The sequence below is a fragment of the Alexandromys fortis genome, unplaced genomic scaffold, assembly GCF_014885135.2.
Source record: "Alexandromys fortis isolate MF-2015 unplaced genomic scaffold, M_Fortis_MF-2015_v1.1 scaffold_271, whole genome shotgun sequence".
Classification (NCBI taxonomy): Eukaryota; Metazoa; Chordata; class Mammalia; order Rodentia; family Cricetidae; genus Alexandromys; species Alexandromys fortis.
Window position 1 is genome coordinate 1,319,348 of NW_026068156.1, and position 22,237 is coordinate 1,341,584.

Genomic DNA, 22,237 nt, shown 5'->3' on the forward strand with positions numbered 1-22,237 from the left:
ATGGTATATGTTTGTAATCTCAGCTGTTACCAGACATGCATGTGGCTGAGTAGTAGAATCGACAGTTGAGGGTGAGTTTATTCTTTATTGTATTTACTTATATGTGCCACGACACTCATGAGGGAGGTCAGAGGACAACTTGTGTGAGTCCATTCTTTTCCTACCATGTGGGTCCCAGCATTGAACTTGATTTATTAGTTGGGCAGCAATCACCTTTATCCAATGATACATCTCACTGGCCCAACTATTTTTTATTTTTAAGATGTGGTCTCATGTAGTTAAGTCTGGTCTTGAACTCACGATGGTGCCTAGAAGATGGTCTTAAACTCCTCATCTTCCTGATTCTACTTCCTGAGTGCTATTATGACAAGCGCATGCCACTGCAACTGGCCTGAAAAATGACATTTACAAAAGGTCCAGGGGTCAGGCATATGTAATGCCTGTTATTCCAGCACTTGGAAGGTGGAGGCAGAAGACTCATTAGTTTGAGGCCAGCTTGGCCTATAGAGAAACTCTGTCTTGAGAAGAAGAAAGGGTGAGGAAGAGAGAAAGAAAAGAAATGACTAGAAAGGAGCAAGGCTGTAGGTTCTATTCCTAGCAGCTCTGGGTTCTATCTCTAGTAACCTCCCCCCCCCCCACTAAAATACCAGGTAGAGCGGTGCATACCTGTAATCCTAGCACAGCCTAGACTATATTGCTTCCCTTTATCAATAAAAGAAGAAAACAAAGTGATCAAAAATCTGTTGAGTAAAATAACATATGGGCTGCGGAGATGGCCCTGTGGTTATAGTACTTGATGTACACAGTATGGGGACCTGAGTTCGGATCTCCAGAGCCAGCATATGATGCCTACCTGCAACTCCAGTTCTGGAAGGTGGAGACAGGGGATCCTCAGAGCAAGTTAGCTAGCAAGACTAGCCACATTGGCTAACTCTGGGTGTTGTTGAGAGACCCTGCCTCAATGAGTAAGGTGGAAGAATGAGCAAAGATATTCCTGACATCAACTTTGGCCTTCCACATGTGCACACACTCATGCACAGGCATTCACACACAGTACATGCCCACATATGCAAAAAACATGCGCACACCCATATACAGACAAAAAAATAGAAAAAGAAAACAACAACATACATTCTTACTGTGTTGGAGGGCAGCTTACTCACTATACTCAAGTCCAAGTATGTACAAGAAGATAGCACAGTGGGGGCTCAGAGTCTGCTCTGGGTTCTAATATTCAGCAGGCATCTCTGGAACTCAGGTTCATGTCTGCAAGCAATACCATAAGGACCCTGTGGTGACACGGGGGCCCGGATGGTTCTGAGTCATCACCCTTCTCAAGGTCCTTTATTTCATGCCATGTGTAATCTTGTTTACCACAGGAAGCAACATATTTAGGGGCTGATGAGATGGGTCAGGTAGCAAAGCAGTTGCTGCTAAGGCTGATGACCTGAGTTTCAGTCCCTGGAACCCATTTGGTGGAAGGAGATTCTCAGAACTGACTCTTGCAAGCTGCCTTCTGACCCTCACATATAGACTGTGCCCCCACAAATAAATAAATATAAAAAGAAATTGAAGTATCATAGTCACAGATTTTAAAGGTCATGACAATGTCAAATTGTCCTGACCAGTTTTATGCCAACTTTGGCACAAGCTATGGTCATCCGAGAAAGGAGCTTCAGTTGAGGAAATGCCTCTATGAGATCCAGTTCTAAAGCATTTTCTTAATTAGTGGCCAATGGGGGAGGGTCTAGCTCCGTATGAGTGGGACAATCCCTGGACTGGTTGTTCTGGGTTCTATAAGAAAGCAGACTGAGCAAGCTAATGGAGAGCAAGCCAGTAAGCGGCATCCTTCCATGGGCTCTACATCAGCTTCTGCCTGCAGGGTCCTGCCCTGTTTGAATTCCTGTCCTGGCTTCCTTAAATGATGAACTACAATGTAGAAGTATAAGTCAAATAAACCCTTTTCTCTCCAACTTGCGTTTGGCTTTGGTGTCTCATAGCAGCAATAGAACCCCTAACGAAGACAGTGATCATTTTTGAATTACTATTACTGTGTTTAGCTCAGGCTTCATGGGTCCAGGGTCCAGCGTCCAATCTACAAGCCTGGCCACAATGAGCCCAAAGTCTGGAGAAGATCAATACAGGTGTCTGCTTCAGTCCCTTAGCTGGAGGCTGTAATGTTCAATCTCAGTTATCAGCTTTGGGAGAGATACCTGTGGATATGCCTGAGCGTCCTCATTAGATGGAAGTGGGGAGACCTGTTCACTGCGATGCACTGCTTCGTGGCTGGGGTCCTAGAGTATATAAAAAGGGGATGGCCAGCTAAGCACCAGCATTCATTGCTGTTTCTTGACAGCAGATGGAGTGTGATCAGATGCCCCAATCTCCTGCCTCTGTGACTTCCCCTCAAGCATAGACTGCACATCTCGGAACTGTTAGCCTTCCTTCCTAAATTGATTTTGTCGGAGTGTTTTATTGCAGCAAAAGAAAAGTAATTACATAGAGGGGAAGAGGGGAGCAGCCCAGAGTTGCTTCCTGTGTCCTGTGCTCATCAGTTCCCTCTATCAGATGAGGCTCACATGGATGGGAAGTTCATAAAGGGTGTGAAAGTCTGTGAGTGTTGGGGTGGGGGTGGGGCAGTAATGGGATACAGCTCAGTGGGAGAGCGCTCTCCAATTGTGTAAGAAGTTCAGGCCTGTGGAAGAATCCAAGCCTCTTTCGCCGAACCTATCAGTGCATCTGAAAAACAGGACGCAGGCGGACCTGCAAGCTAGAGCATCATAGAGATCTAAGACTGGGAAGCGGGAACCAGAAGTTGACCAGCTGAAGCAATAGTCTTCAGGCGGTGCTGGGTTAAAAGGTCAGAGATAAGGTAGTGCAGAAACCAACAGCTCGATTGGAGTAAGGCCAGGTGCCCAGAAGGGCCGGAGCTGGGGCGGGCCTGACAAAGCCGGCCTGGGCCGGGGGACCAGACCTTGGAAGCAAGAGGAAGAGCCTGAAAGCGGGTTTGGAGCGCTGCGAGGCTGTGCAGGGTAGAGTGCCAAGTGGAATTGGGGGCGGGTCCTGGAGGCGCCGGGGGAGGGGAGGGAGCTGAGGGCGAGATTTGGAAGCTCTGGGCAGCTGGACATAGACTGGGGCGGAGCCTGGCTTCTCAAAACAGGGTCTGCTGGAGGCGGGGTCTCAGGGTACGGCCCTAGGGACTGAGGGCGGGGTCTGGAGGCGGCCGAGGATTGTGGGAGGGCTTTAGGGAGGGGCCTGGTGGTGTGGGGGCGAGGCCAGGACGTGGGTTGGGCAGTTTAGGGCTCAGGGGTCTAAGACCCAGCGGTTTGTGCACACCAGGTCTGAGCACACTGGGCCAGAGCCCACTGAAGTCACGCCCCTCCCCCGCCCAGACCACGCCCAAGCCCCCACCAAACTCCTCCCCGAGGCCCCCTTGGGCTCTATTTCCTCCCCTGTGGGTGGAGGCTCTGTTGCGAGCACAATCCCTCGGTCCAGCGCCGTCAGCCGCGTGTCTACGGCATCTTCGGGTTTGCTGATTTCCACCCTACCTGGGCCTCCACACATCCGCTTGCACCCCAGGTAAGCAAGTGTCCCTCTCCGGGGGCGCCGGCCTAGAAACAACCCTCGTAGCGACCTCCAGTCTCGCCTCCCAGGCCAAGACCAGCCGGACTCGGCCCCAAGGTAGGGTCAATGAGCTCCCTATCATTCCGTCCCCTAGGTACTTCTCAGGGTTTCCCAGCAGGTCGGGGGCTCGGGCCACCTTTTCCAGAGAGTTTTGGGCCCCCGAGGGCGAAGGTGAAGGTGGATGAGACTGGAAAATGCGTGGGAGCGAAGAGGGGCTATCGTGGCCCCGTGTTGCGGGGAATCCGGATGTATGAACGGGCGCTGCGTCACAGGAGTGTCTGTCACCGGAGAATCGGTGCCGAGCTCCTGCTGGGTGCCACGGGTCGGGCGATGGCCGTAGACACAGCAGGGCATTGTCTGGGAGCCGCATAGACCGGCCGCTGAGAAACGTCTTTAACAGGATTGCAACGTTTCAGCTGGTGCTGGGAGCGTGGAGAGCACACATCCTAATACTGGAGGTAGAGGGTTAGAGTGTCGTGAGAGAGCCCCTGGGTGTGTGAGGGAAAGGGCCAACCGCAGCACCTGCTGTTGGAGTGCTCTCTGGACCCGGGTAACAACATCCCGGGGAAAGGCCCAGGTTGGTGTGTTTGCAGATCACAAAAGAGGCTGACGTATCAGAAGTGTATACAGGGAAGAAAGAAGGTAGGGAGTGGTTGACAAGGGATTGGAAGACAATGAGGAGCCCACAGTTCCATTCTCAGAGCTATGGATAGGAGGATGCTTAAACCAGCAAGCAGCAGCCATGCGATTGTGTCTCGAGAGGAAGAACCTGCAGCCAATATGTGTGGGAAGATTGAAAGGACCTGGGCAGAGGCAGCTGGCAGGACCTCTGATGGAAAGTGTGTGAAGACATGAGAAGTTAGAAATTCTTTATTTCCTCCCAGAAGAACTGTGTTTCGTGCATGTTTGGAAGTTGTCCTCGAGGGAAGGCCTGTGTGGAGACAGCGCTGGGCTGCCGAGGGAATGGAAGGGGCCTTTTTCTTTCTCTAGAACCAGGTTGAATCTAGGGCCTCATGCAAGGGGGACACTCCACCACGGAAACACTTTGGTTGCTTCCTTCCTTTATGTGTGTGTGCTCACATGTGGTGTAGATGTGTGTGTGTGTACGTGTGTATATGAGCTCAAATGTGGAGGCCAGAGGTTGACTTCTTAAGCATCCCTCAGTTGCTCTCCACCCTGTTTTCTCTCTTACTGAACCAGGAACTTGCTGTTTTGGCAAAACAAGCCACCTGCCTCTTCCCTCCTGCCTGCTTCCTACTGGAGTTACAGGCACATATCACAATGCCCATTTTTTTACCCCCGTGGGTGCTGGGAATCTGAACTCAGGTTCTTCTGCTTGCATAGCCAGCAATTCACCCACCGAACTGCCATCTACCTAGCCCTTATGTTTTACTTTGAGACAAGAGCCTCACTAACTTGTTCATTCTGGTCTTGAACTCATTCTGTTGGCCTGACAGGCCTTGAACTTTCATTCCTCCGACCTCAGTTTGTCAGGTAACTGGGTTGACAGATGAACCATAGACTTGGGCATGGAGGGGCCCTTTATTTCTGGGATGGGGGCCTGAAAGAAGAGTGTGGAGGTAAGAGGAGGCTTGTAGGACCCAGCCTGGCTTGCAAAACCCATGAACTGCCTGGGATATGGAGACACAGGGCTCCCCAAGACTGCAGTCTGAGCCCAGCCAAGATTCTAGGCACCAGTGTGACCTCTGCTGGGGTGAGCTGAACCCATTGTCTGGCTGGAGCGCTGGAGAAGAGGAATCCTAGACTGGGAAGTTGCCTTGGAAGCTCACTAGCCTGTACAGCTGGCCCCTCCCAGCCATAGCTGCTGTTTGGGTGGAGTTCCCAGAGCATCGCTCAGCCTGCCTTGAGTCCAGCCAGGTCGCAGGGAATATTGGGGATCTTTTTTGCCTCCCTTCTCACTTCACTCACTCCCAAAGGGGAGTGTTTCCGGGAGTCAAGAAGTGAAGGGGCAATAGATATATGCTGAGAGCCCGTGCCTGTGGGAAAGGGTTCCAACTTTCTGTTTGCCAATCTAGGAAATGGGTCTGCGGTATCTTTCTTTGAGTATTAATGAGCCCTCAGCTGTGGATGGTGCTTGACAGATCTCAGTGCCTTTCTACTCCTGAGGTCCTTGAGTGGCCTCCAGGCCCCACTCTGAGATAAGAACAACACTATCCTCCTCCAAACCCAAGGCCATTGGCATAGTGCCTGGGAGACAGTGAACTTTTGGCGAAGGAGCCTCTGGGCTTACGAAAGATGACAAGGAGAGTGAGCAAAGGTCTCTTCCTCCCACTCCTGGGATGACACAAGAAATCATTGCAGCGGGGATGCTCCCCTGTGATCTGGGTGCCCCAGGCTGCCACATTCTACTGCCTGGGCTTGTACCTACCTCCCGTTTGAGTGCTGCAGCCCTCAGGCTAGTAGGTTTACCTCATTTTCCCCAGCTGTAAAATGGGAATGATACCACTTAAACACCCTATATAGTTAAAGAGCTGAGGACAATGCCTGGCTAGTAATCAGTGCCTGATGAAACCAGCCCATTTAAGTGCAGAGTTCTTGCCTCAGGGCAGAATCAAGTACAGTAGCATGACTTGACCCAGGGAGAGTCAGAGAAGGCATCCTGCGTGGGGACAGTGATTCAGCTAAGGATGGAGAGCTGTGTTCACTGGACAGAGGGGCAGCATTGCAAACCAAAGGATCAGGAGGCACAAGGCTCTAAGCACACTGCTGGGTGCTTAGAGGACTAATTAGCAGAGGTATGAAAGGACTTTGAGATTCTTGGGGGCTGGACAGGTTGATTATTGGTAAGAGCGCTTGTTTTTGCTTGCAGAGGACCTGTGATCAGAACCCAGCACCCGCATCAGGTGGCTTACAACCATCTGATATAACTCTAGTTACAGGGAATTTGATGCTCTCCTCTGCCCTCTTTGGGCAGTGGAATCACACACACACACTCTCTCTCTCTTTCTAAAAACAAACAAACAAACAAAAAAACCTTGAGGTCTGGAGGATAACAGGATAACTAGACCTCAGTGGGGAATTTAGAGACTATTCTGACCCTAGAGAACAGACTGCTGGGTGTGTGTGATGCTTCTGAGGGCAGGAGCCAGGAGACTGGAATAGAGGTGACTAATCTGGTTCAAGTGATGGGACTGTATCAAATGGAGGTTTGGATGGGTGAGAATTCAGTGGACCTTGGATGGACTAGGTGGGCTGGGGCAGCCATTGATTGATATGTGTGGCTTGCGTGAGGGGAACAGGGTTACATTCAGCTCAGCACTCTGTTAATCTGTTTCTGGTATTTGCCTCCTATCATACCTCCGGATAGCGAGCTGGTGGAGGAGTGGCCAAGCGCAAGCTTTGGAGGAAGAAGATGGGAGCTGGCGGGAAGAGAGGGCAGGGAGTAGGTGGGAGCCATGAGCCAAAGGTGCTATGGGTTAAGTAAAGAGGAAGGCTGGCCAGCAATATGGTGAGCCGTTGGGTAAAGGCCCCTGCTACTAAGCCTGATGACCTGAGGCTGATCTCCAGAATCCGTATGGTGGAAGGAGAGAACCAACTCTTGCAAGTTGTCCTCTGACCTTCACATATGCAGGATGGCACTTGTGCAACCACCTCCACACACCCACATGAAAAAATAAAATTGTGAAAAAGAATAAGAGAAAGGCTGAGAGGTGCTGGAGACCTGGGTGAAGGCAGAACTCTTGCCTAGCATGTGTGAAGGCCTGGGTAACATCCCCAGCATTACAAAAATAAATACTTTAATTAAAATATAAGTAAGAAACTCTCCGAATGCCCTGCTTGGGGAATTCATGGACAGGAATCTTCCTCCCACATGTACCTGACCTTGTACAGCATTTTTACTTTATTCACAGTGCCCCCCCCCCCCCCATGTGTGTGTATGTATAAAACTTGTAGGAGTCAGGTTTTTTTTTTTTCTACCATGTGTGTCCCAGTGACTGAATTGAGTCGTTTGGTGGCAAGTGCCTTTACCTGAGAAGCCATCCTTCCTCATCCTTCAGGCCTTCTCTAGGTCCTCTTTGGTCCCTTTCTAATAGGCCACCTCAGACTCAGAGTAGCTCTGAGGAATGTAAAGAAGCCTGTCTCTTCCCTCTGTCTGGACTCTGTATCTTTCTAGTGTGATGTTATTATATGTCCCAGAGTGGCTAGCACTCAGCTCCTTTTGGGCTCCTGAAGCTATATTTTGGTCTAAGGTTCCATGACTGTCTAAAAAGGGATTTTTCTCTCTTAGTCACATCCTGGTGTCCCCATTTGTCCTGTTTTTTGGCTTTATCTTCCTCCCATCACTGCTTGTGTTATTTGTATCCAAATCTATATTGGGTGGTATTGGGAAACCTGTGTTCTTGGGGGAAGGGACAGGAAAAAGGATGAGGCCTAAACCAGATAATTATGTGGAGGAAGAGCACTCCAGGCAGAGGGATGAGCAGGTGCAAAGGTCCTGAGGCCACCACAAGCTTGATATGTACTGGAGACATAGCAAGGAGGCTGGTATGGCTGAAACAGAGAGATAGATAGAGAGGAAGAGAGAGAGAGAGAGAGAGAGAGAGAGAGAGAGAGAGAGACAGAGAGAGACAGAGAGACAGAAAGACAGAGAATGAACTAAGAGGAACAGGCAAAGATCCTGAAGGTTCTCAAGGACCTGAAGACCAACCACAGCAGACCCTTGGAAGATCCTTACCCCAGAGAGGATGGGTGGGTAGATAGAACTTTTTGCTTTGTAATTTTGTTCTATATGAGTGTTAATGAACTCAAAAAAAGAGGAAGACAGGACTGACTACACCTCTCCCTACCCCCTTAACCAGGGCAATACATCTTCCCTTTGCACATGGTGGGGTTGCCCAGGGAAACATCCTAGAGGGGTCCAAATTTTCTTCTTGCCCAGGGGTAGAGAGAAGGAATTAGCCAGGGGAAGAACTCTGTTGGTATGGAGGCAAGAGCTGATAAAGGCCAGACAATTCATAGAGCAGAGTAGCAGGGAAGAGGAGCCTGAAGACTCAAAGATGCTGAGCCTGGAGGAGAAACCACAGAAGCCAAGCGCATGTGTTCTGTGGATGGGACCAGTGGCCACTCTTCCCAGGAGGTGGAGATGAAACTTGTGCCCTCTCCCTGTACCCTTCACATGGGCAAGAGCTGGTGACTTGCTCTCGGCACCCTCCCCACTCCTACCACAGACTGAGGCATCATCTGCTCTGACTTCACTGAGCATATTTTGATCTGAATTGCTGGGGGTTAAAAAAAAAACCTGAGATCCAAAATTAATTAATTTCGAGACAGAGTCTCACAATGTAGCACTAGCTGCCCTGGAACTCTTCATGTAGATCAGGCTGGCCTTTATTTCACAGACATCCCTAGCAGTGGCCTTAAAGGTGTGTGTCACCATGAGTCTTTCCTGAGTTTGGATAGTATGCTGGGCGGTTGTCCAAATCGGTGGCAGGTACTCTTTGACCCTGGTTCTGCTCTATAATGTGACAGGTGTAATGGGCTTACTTCTGGGTTGGAGGCAGAGGGCCTGGACTTCTGGGAGATGACAGGGGACACAGACAATGACAGAGGCAAGAGATGCAGGTCTCAGGCTGAGCGACTGTTGAGAACAGTTCAGTGTGGATGGCTGACCCTTGCCTGCTCTCACTTTATTCCCTCTCTTGTGGCCATGCCACTGTCTGTTTCTTGAATCCAGTGCATAGACCTGCCTCAGGGTCTTTAGACTGGCTGTTGACTCTGGCTCAATGTCCTGTTTCTCTTCTTTGCCTCCTGCATTTAAAATGTTGCCTTCTCAAGGAGTTTTATTGATCAGTGTTTGTCTGTCCTTTTTTTTCCTTTCTCCTTTCCCCTCTTTCTTTATTCTTCCCTTTCCTCCCTTCCCTCTCTTTGTGTGTTCATGTCTCTGCAAGCACAGGAGGAGGACAAGCTCAGTGTCCTTCCTCAGGCACCATCCATCTTTTCTGAGACTGGGCCTCTCACTGGGACCTGGTGCTTGCCAATTAGGCTAGGCTTGCTGGCCAGCAGGCCCCAGGAATCTTCCTTTGTTTTTGCTTCCCAAGTTCTGGGATCACAAGTGCACACCCCTTGGCTTGGCTTTCTTTTTAAAAAGTGCTTTCTGGAGATGAAACTCAGGCCCTCCTGCTTGTGGCCTACACTTGACTGAGAAGCCATTTCCTCTGACCCAGGTCTTTCAAATGCAGCCTCTGGGTTCCTCTGGATCCCTCTTCACATTCTCCTCCAGGCCTTATTCTCTCCACAGGACTAGTTGCTGGCTGATACAATGAAACAAACTGTTTAACAAAAAAATACTATGTATCTCTCCCCCGCGCTTTTAAACACCTGAACTCCTGGGTTAGCTATACCGGCTACTCAGTTCTCTGTGGAGATTCCCACGTGTAGATCTGGTGCATGGCGGGTACCCAAAGGAAATGATGACAGGCATCCAGGTACTTGTGGATACAGCCTAAGTAGAGATCAGGCTGAATGTTGACATGAGGCTCAATTTGGGTAGAGGTTTGTAAGACGGGTAAGCTCACCTTCTGGGTCTCAGCTTTCTGCTTCCTCCTTTATGATCTTGAGTGATCCTGTACCTCAGTTTCCACAGCAATCTACAAGATGATAGAAGCAACCCGTCCTTAATGGACGGCTCAGCTGTGGCTTCCTGGAGACGTAGGTAGAGGCCAGAAGGACTTAGGGATGAGTCTTATTTAGTCAGAGAGGTTCCTGGACCTCACATCCAGAAGCAGAGCATTTAAGATTTTTCTGCGTTTTCTTTTTTCCAGAAGCAGTCTGAGGATGAGGTGATTGCCTTTATTTTGGTTGGTGTAGGCCTCTCTGGGAGGTGCATTTTGAGCTGAGGCTGGATTTGGAGCCGGCAATAGACACTGTTAGTCAGGGTTCTCTAGAGTGGTGGTTCTCAACCTTCCTAGTGCTGTGACCCCTTAATACAGTTTCTCGTGTACTGGTGACCCTCCCCCTACCATACAATTACTTCACTGCTGCTTCATAACTGTGATTTTGCTACTTTTATGAATTGTGCTGTAAATATCTGATGTATGATCCCTGTGGGGGTCAAGACCCACAAGTTGAGGATTACCACTGTAGAGGAATAGAACTTATAGGAAGAATATATGTTACAAAGGGGATTTATTAGGTAGGCTCGCATAACATACACCAGGCAGTCCAGTAGTGGCTACCTGCACACTGGAGTGGGTGACAACGCAGTAGTCACTCAGTCCTAGAGGTTGGGTGCCTCAGTTGTCCCAGTTTGTCACTGAAGGCCTGAAGGATTCTTGGAGGGTCTTCAGTCCACAATAGAAAGTCAAAGGAGATAGGTTCTAGTGTTAGTATAAGATGGTGGTAGCGGTAACAGCAACAACGTAGATGCACCCACCAGCAGCCAGTGAAGACAAGTAGGCAAAAGAAGTCCCGTTTTCTCCCCAGACCTCTTTATATCTAGGCTGCCACCAGAAGATGCTGCACACATTGCGGGAGGGTCCTTTCCCTTTAGTTAATTCTCTCAGGGGATACCTTCAACTGATCCTCAGAGGCACCTCTCTTAGCTGATTCCACAATCTGATCAAGTTGACGACCAAGATTAGCCATCAAGGGGGAATTGGTGCATTTACTACCTTCTTAGGTAGCCCTATTCTAGGGGAAGAGACGGGTGCTTGGGCAAGTGGTTGCAAGGCAGAGTAATCCTAGCCCAGCAGAGGCACTGCAGTCCCTGGAAGTGATGGTGATGACTCCCCCAAGCCAACGTGGGTATCCTGGAGGCTTCTTGTAAGCAGTTGCAGGCAGTTTCTCACCTGCAAGCTCAGCTGGGTCTCAGTGGCAGTGGTGACTGGGGGACTCTGCTGGAGGGAGCAGCCCAGCCAAAGACCTAGCATCATAGGTCGGCCCAACATGCTGTTGCTGAAGTTTGAATGGATCTTCGGAATCTGTGTACCTAGAGTGAGAGCCACAGAGTCAAGGAGATCAGTGGGGCTGGGTGGAGTGGTAGGAAGAGCTAGGTAACTATGGAGACTTTAATTGACAGGCCAGGAGCCATAAGAAGCCCTCAGGTTCATGATCAGAAGAGATAGGTTTGAGCTATGAGCTGCTATCGGACTGATGTAGGAGGGCCAGAGTGGATGCCTTCTTTCTTGCTGCTACCATCAGTGAGTATCACACCCCTGAACCTTTAAGGCTGTGATATTTTCACTGGGGACTCACTTTTTGGCAAGGACCCTCAGCCCACCCATTCAAGCTGAAAGACATGTTCCCTGTGCCCACTGCTGTTCCTGTCTCCACAGGGTATTGTCACAAAGCCTATGCCATCTGGAGGGCCACCTACAGATTGGTGTCCTTCACTGCAACTCTCCTCTCCGCTTCCTTCCCTCGGTACAGGGTCAGAGGCAGCATAGATGCTGTTATATTTTTAGAACATGACAAGCCTGGAATTGGAGAGATGGCTCACTTGTTAAGAGCGGATGTGGTTCCTACGACAGATCTGCCTCCCAGCACCTCTCAGTTGGCTCACAACCCCTGGAACTCCAGTTCTGGGGAATCTGATGCCTTCTCTGACTTTTTCATGCACTTGCATTATGTGTATATAACCACACATAGATATATATATATATTACATATAATTAAAAATAAATCTTTAGTAAAAGTGAAACAAAAAGCAGCAACAGCCCCAGGCATGGTAGCACAAGCCTTCTATCCCAGGTACTTTGGAACCAGAGGCAGGAGGATTGTGAACCCAAGGCTAGCCTAGGAAATTCAGTGAAATAATTTTTCAAAATAAGCAATAAAAGAGGCTGGAAATATAGCTCAGTGACAGAGCATCTTACTAGCACCTCCCAGTGAGGGCTTGGAGGTATGGCTCAGTGCTAGGATGCTTGTCTAGAACCAGTGTGGTTATGGGTTCTAGTACACACACACACACACACACACACACACAAATCTAAAACCAAATCAAACAAGATTACAGCAGTAGCCACTTGCCACCTTCTCTTGAATCAGGAGCGCCAGGATGGAGCTTGATTTTGATTTACTGTGTTTGTTTTTATGGCCACGTTGCTCTCTTTGCACAGATGCTGGTTTGCTAAGGGAGGAAGGGAAAGTCTCTTTTGAAAATAAACAACAGTCATGTGACTTTAATGACCTAGAGGCACACTAGGACATTTGGCAGTAGGTGAGTCCATTTGTAATATGAATACTTATTCCGTGTGGCTTCTGGTTCTAACATAGAGAATTTAACCAAGAACAGTTGGACTGCGGATTCAGTTCAGTTGGTAGAGGGCTTGCCTATCATCTATAAAGCCCTGGGTTCAACTCCAAGCAGGGTGGTGCATGCCCCTACCTCAGCTTTCAGAATATGAGGGCAGGGTGAGAAGTTCAAGATCACATTTGGCTGTACAGGGAAGATAGTCTGGGATTCAGGAGACCCTATCTCAAAACAAATAAACAAAAGCTCCCTCAACCCCCCAAGACCCAATAATAGCAAAACTTTTAAACAAACAAACAAGCAAATAAACCCAATCTCTTTAAAAACTTATAAACTAGGTGTGTTGGTGCATGTCTTGGGAGGATGAGGCAAGAGGATGGCAAGTTTCAATGCATGCACGAATGTGCGCGCACATACACACACACAGACACACATGCATGCATGGATGCAAATACGCTTGGGAGTAGGGAAGAGTGAGGAAGATAATATGAGAAAAGGGGGTCTCTGAGATGGTTCAGTGAGTAAAAGTGCTTGCTGCTCAGCCTGAAGACCTGAGTTTGATGCCTGGGGCACACTCAACACTGTAGAAGGAGAGAACTAACTCCTCAAGGCTGTCCTTTGATCTCCACACGCACACGTGGCATGTATCCATGCATAAATGCACAATAAATAAATTATAAATAATTGATCAAATAAATAATTGAAAAACAGAATAGCATTCTGGGATGTAGCTACGTGGTAAAGTGCTTGCTTAGCACACAGCCTGGTTCCATGCCCACCCCCACCCCGAATGTATACAGTAATGTGATCACATAAACGGGCAACACAGGCTCCCATGATCATTGTGTTACTCGGCTTTCTGCTGGGTGTGCTTTGCCTGAGACTTCCAGAAGTTCCAGTTTATGACTTGGTGGGTATTTGGCATTCCTTTTCTTGAAGGTGGGGTAGATGGTAGAGTCTAGGCCCAGCAGCCATGAGTAGAAAAGAAAGGAAGTGTAGTGGCGACGATGACTTAGCGGGACATGTCTGCACAAGAAATGACGAGGCAGTGTTGGATGTGTGAATTTGGTCTTGACAGGGAAATCTGGAAATTCATGGTGTGGATGTGCTGAACTTCGCTTCTGAGTGGGTGAGTTTCCTCAAGGCCAGTGACAACAGATCAAAGACTAGCATGATTTGAGGACAGCCTGGATTGGAGCGGGAGTCGCTGAGAGGTGGTGAACGAGAAGGCTGAGGTTCTTGGAAAGGGGCATAGCTAGATGCCCTGTTAAGGGCCATAAACCCCGGGCAAGGAATCTGGTGAAAGGTGAGGCTCTTAGTGTAGGGAAGAAGCGTGAAGAAGTGTACTTACTTTCCAGCTGGCCATGGTGGCACACATGTTATCACAGCGCTCAAGAGGCTGAGGCAGGAGGATATCAGCCTTGAGGCCACAGAGACCCACTATTAAAACAAAGAAATGGTCATTGAGATGGCTCAGCCGGTAAAGCAGTTTGCTGCCAAGCCTGACAATCTGAGCTTGGTTCCCAGAGTCCACACGGTGGAAGAGAGAATGGATTCTTATAGACTGTCCTCCGACTGCCACGTGTTATGGCCCAAATGCTGAGTGCCAATAAACAAACAAACTAATTAGTAAAAACCAAGCAAGCAGCCAAACCAACCAAACAAACCTTTGTTTCTTTTCTTATTTCTTTAAAAATTAATTTTGTTTCCTATTATTTGTGTGGCTGCACACACACATAGATATGTGTAGCTCAGACGTAAACACTGGGTATTTTCCTCAGTTGTCCCTCTTCCCCCCCCCCCTTTTTTTTAACTTGATCTCTCACACTGCCACACCTGGCTGTTATGAGGGTGCTATTTAGCAGAGGATGACTTTGAACTTCTTAGCCTCCTGCTTCTATCTACTGGTTTCAGAACCTAGCCTGTCTCTTAGGAGAACCTGGGTAACATGGACCTCACAGGCCCCCAGTATGGATTTACATGAGATGGACCAGGCACTGAGTCAATGCTCTCAAGAGTTCTTTTCCCCTCTCCCAATCATGCATGTATAAAGATCAAAGGACAACCATTGCCTTCTGTGATCGAGGCAGGGTGTGGGGTGACTACTAGGTGAGCCATGGGTTTCCCCAGGACGTCCCGTCTTAATGAAGCAGTGCTGATATTGTAGACACCTGCTCACACTCTTGGCTTTATAGGGGTTTGGGGAATCCAAACCCAAGGGCTATGTGTTATTGAAGTAAGAGCTTTACCCATTGAGCCATCTCCCAACCTTTAAATTTTTTTTTTTTTTTTTTTTTTTTTTTTTTTAAAGATTTCCTTTTTTGAGACAGGTTTTCATGCGACTGAGCCTGGTTTCTGCATTTCTGATTCTCCTGCCTCTACCTCCCCAGTTCTGGATAACAAGTCACCACCTCAGCTGGATTTATTTAGCACTGGGGATGGAACCATTATTTCATGCATGCTAGGCCAGAGATATACCAACTGAGCCACATCCGCTTGGTCACCACCCCCTCCCCCCCATCCTCTAGTCTTCTAGTCCTATGTACATGTATGAGAGACCTTTTCAACGTTGTCCTAGAAGATGCTCAGGCTGTATACATTTTTATTTTTATTTTTTAAATTTTGTTTTATTGTGTTTGGGTGCCATAGCCTTCTCTCTAGCAGAATTTTCAGTCAGTTTTTCTCCTTTCATCATGTGAGTCCTAGGGGTTGAACTCTGGGCTTCAGACTTGTCAGCAAGCACCTTTACCTGCAGAGGTACTTTGATGGTCCCTATCCATTCTTACATAATGGTAAACTATGTAAAACATAAAATGGACCTCCCTTCCCCCTCCCTGCCCTCTCCCTATTTCTCCCCTCCTCTTCCTTCCTTTCTCCCCCTTTTTAGGAGACAGGGTCTTGCTGTGTAGCTAATGCTAGCCTCTAACTCATGATTTCCCTGCTTCAGCCTCCTGAGTGCTGGATTACAGGCACATGAATCTTCATTTGGCTTATTTCTGGCTCTGGCCATTGTCTAGAGCAGTCCTGTCTGGTACCACATTGTGTGATGATCATCACTGGCAGGCATAGTGACTGCCAGTCATATGTGGCAGTGAATGTGTATCTAGAATGAGGAACTAAGTGTGTGTATTCTCACAAGTGTGGTGTTTGTGCACATGCATGTGGAGGTCAGAGGTCAGCTTCAAGTGAATTCCTTTATTGTTCTGCTTTTTTTTTTTTTTTTTTTTTTTTTTTTTTTTTTTTTTTTTTTTTTTTTTTTTTTTTTTTTTTTTTTTTTTTTTTTTGAGAAAGGCCTTTCCTTGGCTAGATTGACCAGCTGGCTAGCCCAGAGATATGCCTGGTTCTGATCTTCAGGGCAAGAATTACAGATGCATGCTGTCATGCCCAAGTGTTCTGTGGGTTCTGGGAAGTGTATGCATATGTATGTGTGTGTTATTGGGGATGGAACTTAGAGCCTGGAGTGTGGCAAGCAAGAAAGAGCTCTACAACTGAGCTAACCAAGCCCCCAGGACAAACTGGTTTAACTTTAAATAGCCTTGTGCTTTTGGGAGGCTGAGACAGTAAGACTGAGAGTTTGAAACCATCATGGCCTCCATAATAAATTTCAGACTAACCAGGCTAAGTTGCAAGACTCTATCTCTAAGTAATTAATTAATTAAATTAAAAAAAACTGCACAAGGACTAGAATTTCTAGGTATTATTGTTGTTGTTATTGTTGTTGTTATTATTATTAGTGATGCTGGTGATTGATCCCAGGGCTTCCTGTATATTAAGCAAGGGTTCACATTTAGCCTTGCCCCAGCTCATTACTAGTGGATTCCAGGTAGGTTTTTTTTTTTTTTTACCACTGAACTCATTCTTTAGTTCAGTCTCTACTGGAACTTGCCGTTCTCCTGCCTCAGTTTCCCTTTTAGCTCTATTTCCTGGCATGCTGCCTCTGACCCAACTCAGGTAGTGTTTTTATGTTTTGCCTGAAACATATCAGTGGCATCTGTGAGTCTGATGAGGCTGCCTCTGTCATTACCCCAAACTGAACTGTGTTGGTGGTTTTCCATTACATAAATTACAAATGGGGCCATTACTGTCTCCCTGCATTTTGCTTTGTTTTCTTAATTCTTTGATCTACCCACACCAGACAGTGCACAGTTTGGCATTCCTAATTTATTCACATAGCTGTGCCCCAGTTTACAGAATGTTTTCATCTTGCACAATTCAAGCAGTAATCATTAAACATTAACTAACTTCTCAGTTCTCCCTCTTCCTTGCCAAGCTCTGGCAACCTCTAGTCCGTGTGTGTGTGTGTGTGTGTGTGTGTGTGTGTGTGTGTACATGTGCATATACGTGCATGTATAGGTCAGAAGTTGACATCAGGCATCAGGTGTCTTCCTCAGTTGTTCATCTAGTTTTTTAACACAGGGTCTCACACTGAACCTAGAGCTCACTGATTCAGCTAGATTGGCCCTAGGGACCCTGTCTTTCTCTCCACTTCTCTAGGGCTGGGATAACAGGTGTATGTTGGCATGCCTGATTTTCTTATTTGGGTACTGGAGATACCCTTCAGGGCCTCATTTTTTTTAAAGTGATTTATTTATTTTCATTTTGTGTACATTGGTGTTTTGTCTGCATGTATGTCTGTGTGAGGTGTCAGATTTTGTAGTTCCAGACAGTCGTGAGCTCAGGCCCTCATTCTTACACAATAAACTCTACCCATTGAGCCATGTCCCCAGGCCTCTGTCCTTTTGACTGCTTCAGGGCCCTCCTGTCGTTGGAATCATGGCAGTGTTTGCCTTGTCTTCTTTCACTCACTTAAAAGCCTCCAAGGTTTATCCAAGCTGCAACTTTCTCCCCTCCTCAATCTTCCCGTGGCATCTTAGAGTGGGGAACCCTAAGATTTCTGACCAAGTGCTGCACGTCAGGATTGCTTCTGCTAGGAGAGAAGGAGGGGTTCCCCAGAGAGCATTCCAGGGGAGGAATGAAGATGCTCATTATGACTGAGGCAGTGATGTCATGGGTTTTGATACATGTCAAAGTACATCGGAGTTTGCTGGGAGTGGTGGTGCGTGCCTGTAATCTCTCAACACTTGGAAGGTGCAGGCAGGAGAAGCCGGAGCTTATGGGTAGTCACAGTTACATAGTGGGTTTGATGTTGTCTGGGCTACTCTGAGACCTTTTCTCACCCCTTCTTCCAAAATAATGTATGTGTATGTGTGTATAACCACAAATTTTAAGCACATAGTTATTGTGTTTTTCTTTTCTTTTTGGTGTTTCAAGACAGAGTTTCTCTGTGTAGCCCTGGCTGTCCTGGCATTCTCTCTGTAGACCAGGCTGGCCTAGAACTCAGAGATCACCTGCCACTGGTCCAAGTCTTAGGATTAAAGGTGTGCGTCACCACCCAACTTGTGTTTTTTATTTCTTTCCTTTCCTACCGTTCTCCCTCCCGTTCCTCTTCCTTCCCCTTTCCTTTCTCCCTTTAACTCCTCCTTTTTGCCCCTTCCCAGGGCATCACGTTGTAGCCTAAGCTTGCCTGAAACTTACCATCCTCCTGACTTAATTACTCCCGAGTACTGGGATGACAGACCTGTCCATCATCTCCAGCTGTCCCTGTATGACCCTGTTCTCACATACCGTGATGCTGGGACCCCTGGAGACATGCTACTGTGTGGGGACCCAGACCCAGCCATGTTCATTCCAAGCCTCATGGAAGTGGCTGTGGGGTGAGGTGGTGGTGGTGGGTGCTTGGAGTGCTGACTTTTAAGTAGGGGTGTTAGGTTTCCAGATTTGTGATCAACTATCTGAGATAGTTAACTTTGAAGGCAGAAAGGTTTGTTTTGAGCTCTCAGTTTCAGAGGTCGTAGTCCCTGGCTTGTGATGAGGCAGAGCAGACTGCTCACCTCATGGGGTCCAGAGAAGATGGATGAAGGGGAGAGAGGAGGACGGAAGTGAAGAGACAGGGAGAGAGTGAGAGATGGAGGAGAGAGGGAGGGAGAAGAAGCAGAGAGGAAAGACAAGGGGGGGAAGAGGAGGAGGGAGGGAGGATACAAAGAAACAGATAGATAGATAGATAGATAGATAGATAGATAGATAGATAGATAGATAGATTAGAGCGCTAGCCCCTTTACCAGCGACCTACTTCTTTGTTGCCACATCTAGGTTTCCATTGCTCTCAGTAGTGCATTAGGCTGCGAATCCATCAGCCACTCAGTTTTCTGGTGAGCCCAGAGGGCTCATGATCCAGTTACATTCAGCAGGTTTCCTTGCGGAACACTGACCCGCCAGGGACATAGCCCCCAACACGTGTACTTCTGGGGAATATTTATAATCCAGATCCCCACAGGAGAAAAGTTCACATGATCCAGCAGTCAAGAGACAAAGGGGTCAGGTGTGGTGGCACAGGGTCCTCTCTGCATGGAAGGCTCATACCTGGCTGCAAGGTGGCTACTTTGCCTGTGGTCCCAGACTTGTGGGGTGATGAGGAGTGAGCTGAGTCGAGAAGGAGGAAACGTAGCCTGACTTGCAGATGCCTGAAGAATCTGTTTCATTAAAACACTTAATTTTTTTTAACCTTTACTTTTATTTTGTGTGTATGGGTGTTTTGCTTGCATGCATGTCTGTGCACCATGTATGTACAGTGCCCACAGTGGCTAGGAGAAGGCACCAGATCCCCTGGAACTGGAATCACAGATGATTGGGAGCTGCCATGGAGAGGCTGGGAATTGAACCTGGGTCCTCTGCAAGAACAGCCTCTCTCTTAATGAGTGAGACATCTCTTCAGCACCTCACTAAAAAATCTGAAACTCAGTATGTGATGCCATTGTGTCTGTGTGGGCACACGTGTGTCACAGCGTCCATGTGGAGGCCTGAGGACAGTTGAGGGAGTTAGTGCCCCCTTTCCACTCAGCAGTTGAACTCTGGTCATCGACTTAGTGGCAAGCCAGAGGGCTTGCTGAACCATCTTGCTATCCTGTTTTTATTTTTACTGTGTTGAAGCAAAGTCTGGTGTAGCATGAACTGTCCTCAAGCTGTTTAGCCAAGGGTAGTCTTGAACTTCTGATCCCGCTGCCTCTACTTCCCACGGGCAGGGCTGGCAGCTGTACATCACCATTCTCACGGAGTGGAGTGCTGGGCATGGAAACCAGGACCTTGTGCGTGTTTGCGTTCTGGGGAATTACTCTACCACTGAGCCACAGCCTGCTCCTCTTTTTCTTTTTTCCTTTCAAAATACAGTCCAAGCTGCTGACCTGGGACTTGCCTTCTTCTGGTCTCTGCTTTCTAAGGGCTGCGATGACAGATGTGTGCCACACCAAGCTCCTAACATTAAACTTTAGAACAATTTTTGAAAGTGTGTGCGTGCGTGCGTGCATGTATGTGTGCGCATGTGCATGTGTGTGTTCTAGTCTTCCCAGCAAGGGGGTCTGAGAAGTTTTCAGCGCCTTAGGAAACAATGTTTCACTGCCCCTTTGCTGGCTTCAGCTCTAGGCTTTCTTCTCTCCCAGCAGGAGATTCCTGGGGGAATTCCAGTTTCTTGGGGCCCATTGTTTCAATAGTCTGATACCCGGAAGTGAGGGACACAAGTTTCTGTTCAGAGTGTGCTCATCTCTGTCCATTGGGACTTTCAGAATAGTAAGGATCAAATTTAAATACACAGGCCCCGGTTAGGCATGTCAGGGTAGGGCTTTTAGCTCCTTATCCACTGCCCTTGGCTTTCCTTCCTCTCCTCCTCCCTCTCTCCTCAGCTTAGCTGGTCCCTCTGTTGGGCACTTCAGCACAAAGCCCTGGTCTCTCCCTCCTTGCATACAGGGATATTTTTAGTTAGTAAGAGGGATTATCAACCGAGTCCCAGGTGGCAGGGGCCTGGCTGGGAATGGGGCCAGCTAGGCTTCAAAGAGCAAGCAGGCGGGGGTGTGGGGTGGTGGTGGGAGGTGGGGGTGGCATGGGGTGGGGAGGAACTCAGGGGTAGGAGGGCCTTGAGGATAATAAAAGCTGAGACTGAGCATGCTGGCCCAGCCACCTCTGCTGATTCTCCCATTGACCTCACTCACTTTAACTTGCCTTGTGGGCTGCTCTGGCCCAACCCAGCTTGAGCACAGGAGCCAGACTTTAAGGGAAGGACAATGGAGGTCAGAAGGGTTTCCAGGCAGAGTGAGCCTGCTCGGAACTGCCTAGGAATCATCTAGAAAGCCTATAGTGCTACGTACCTTCTATCCTAGCACTGGGGAGGCAGAGACCGGGGGATTTTGAATGCCAGCATATCCTGGGTTGCTTAGGGAGACCCTGAGTTTAAGAACCAGGGGGTTAGGGTAGGGGGTGGCTCAATTATGAGTGCTTGCCTAGCATGTGAGGGGCCATGGGTCCTGTCCCAGCACTGCAAAAATAACACTAATATTTTTCATGGCAGGTGTGGTGATATATGCCTATTAGCATTTGAGAGGTGGAGGCCAGACTGGGCAAGATTATATCTTTTAAAGCAAAGGTTGGGGATATGGCTCAGTAGAGTTTATACTCCTACAGTGAGGAGCTGGAAGTGTATTGCTAAGCCCAAGAGAATCTTTATCTAGAATTTACCAGGGGACTGGGCCTGCCTATAATCCTCCAATAAGAGGGTGGAGGCATGGTTTGGTAGTAGAGAACAGGCTTAGAATCCACCATTGTGGGTCTGGGAGTGTGACTCGGTGGTGGAATCCCTTCCTAGAAATCCCCAATGAAGGACTAGGGTCACAGCTAATGGTAGCGTGTTAGTTAGGGCTGGGGATGTGTCTTCTGGGGAGCATTTGCCTAGCCTGGTCAAAGCTCTGGGTTCTACTCTCAGAACTGGGGATAGGGGTGGGGAAGGGGCATGAAGAAGATCATCTAAGGCCTCTGTGCTGACTCAGTGTGCAAAGGGTTTGAGTTCAAGTCCCCAGCTCTCACGGACATGCCTGTAATGATGCCAGTGCTGGGGATCAGAGACAGGAAGCTCTTGGGAGCTCACTGGCTAGTCAGTCTAGGCAACTGGCAAGCTGTAGGTTTAGTGAGAGACCCTGTCTCAAAAAAGAAGCTGGAAAACAAGCTAGTTAGGAAGATAGCCACTATAATCTGGGCTCCACATGTACGTGCATGGGCCCATGCACTTGTACATATATGCATATACTACCTTGTTGCATGAATAATAAAAACTCAAGAGACAGATATTGGGTTCAAGATGGAGATCAGAAAATCAAAGCAGTCAAGCCACTGGAGAAATCTTACCTCTGCCAAGGCTCAAACAAAGGGACAATCTTGCAATGCTCTCCACCAACCTCAGACTCCACACTCCTGCGAGTTCCTGTCTCTTCCCCTTTATATTTCTCTCTCCACCCAGCCATATCACTCCTGTCTTCCCCCTCTCTAATGCAGGGATTAAAGGCGGATGACTCCCTAGTATTG

The 22,237-nt window shown here is 48.3% G+C and overlaps 1 protein-coding gene across 3 annotated transcripts in view; it reads left to right on the plus strand.

Moving 5' to 3' along the window:
- The first annotated feature begins 2,906 nt into the window (after positions 1-2,906).
- Cers4 (ceramide synthase 4) overlaps positions 2,907-22,237 on the plus strand; it is a 35,130-nt gene continuing 15,799 nt past the window's right edge. Inside the window, exon 1 of one of the 3 annotated variants that reach the window (XM_050127433.1) lies at positions 2,907-3,032. The gene's annotated coding sequence lies outside the window, so the exon portion shown is untranslated. Of the gene's footprint in view, positions 3,033-3,292; positions 3,682-22,237 lie in introns of those variants that run through there. The other 2 variants (XM_050127432.1, XM_050127431.1) reach the window with 2 other exon arrangements.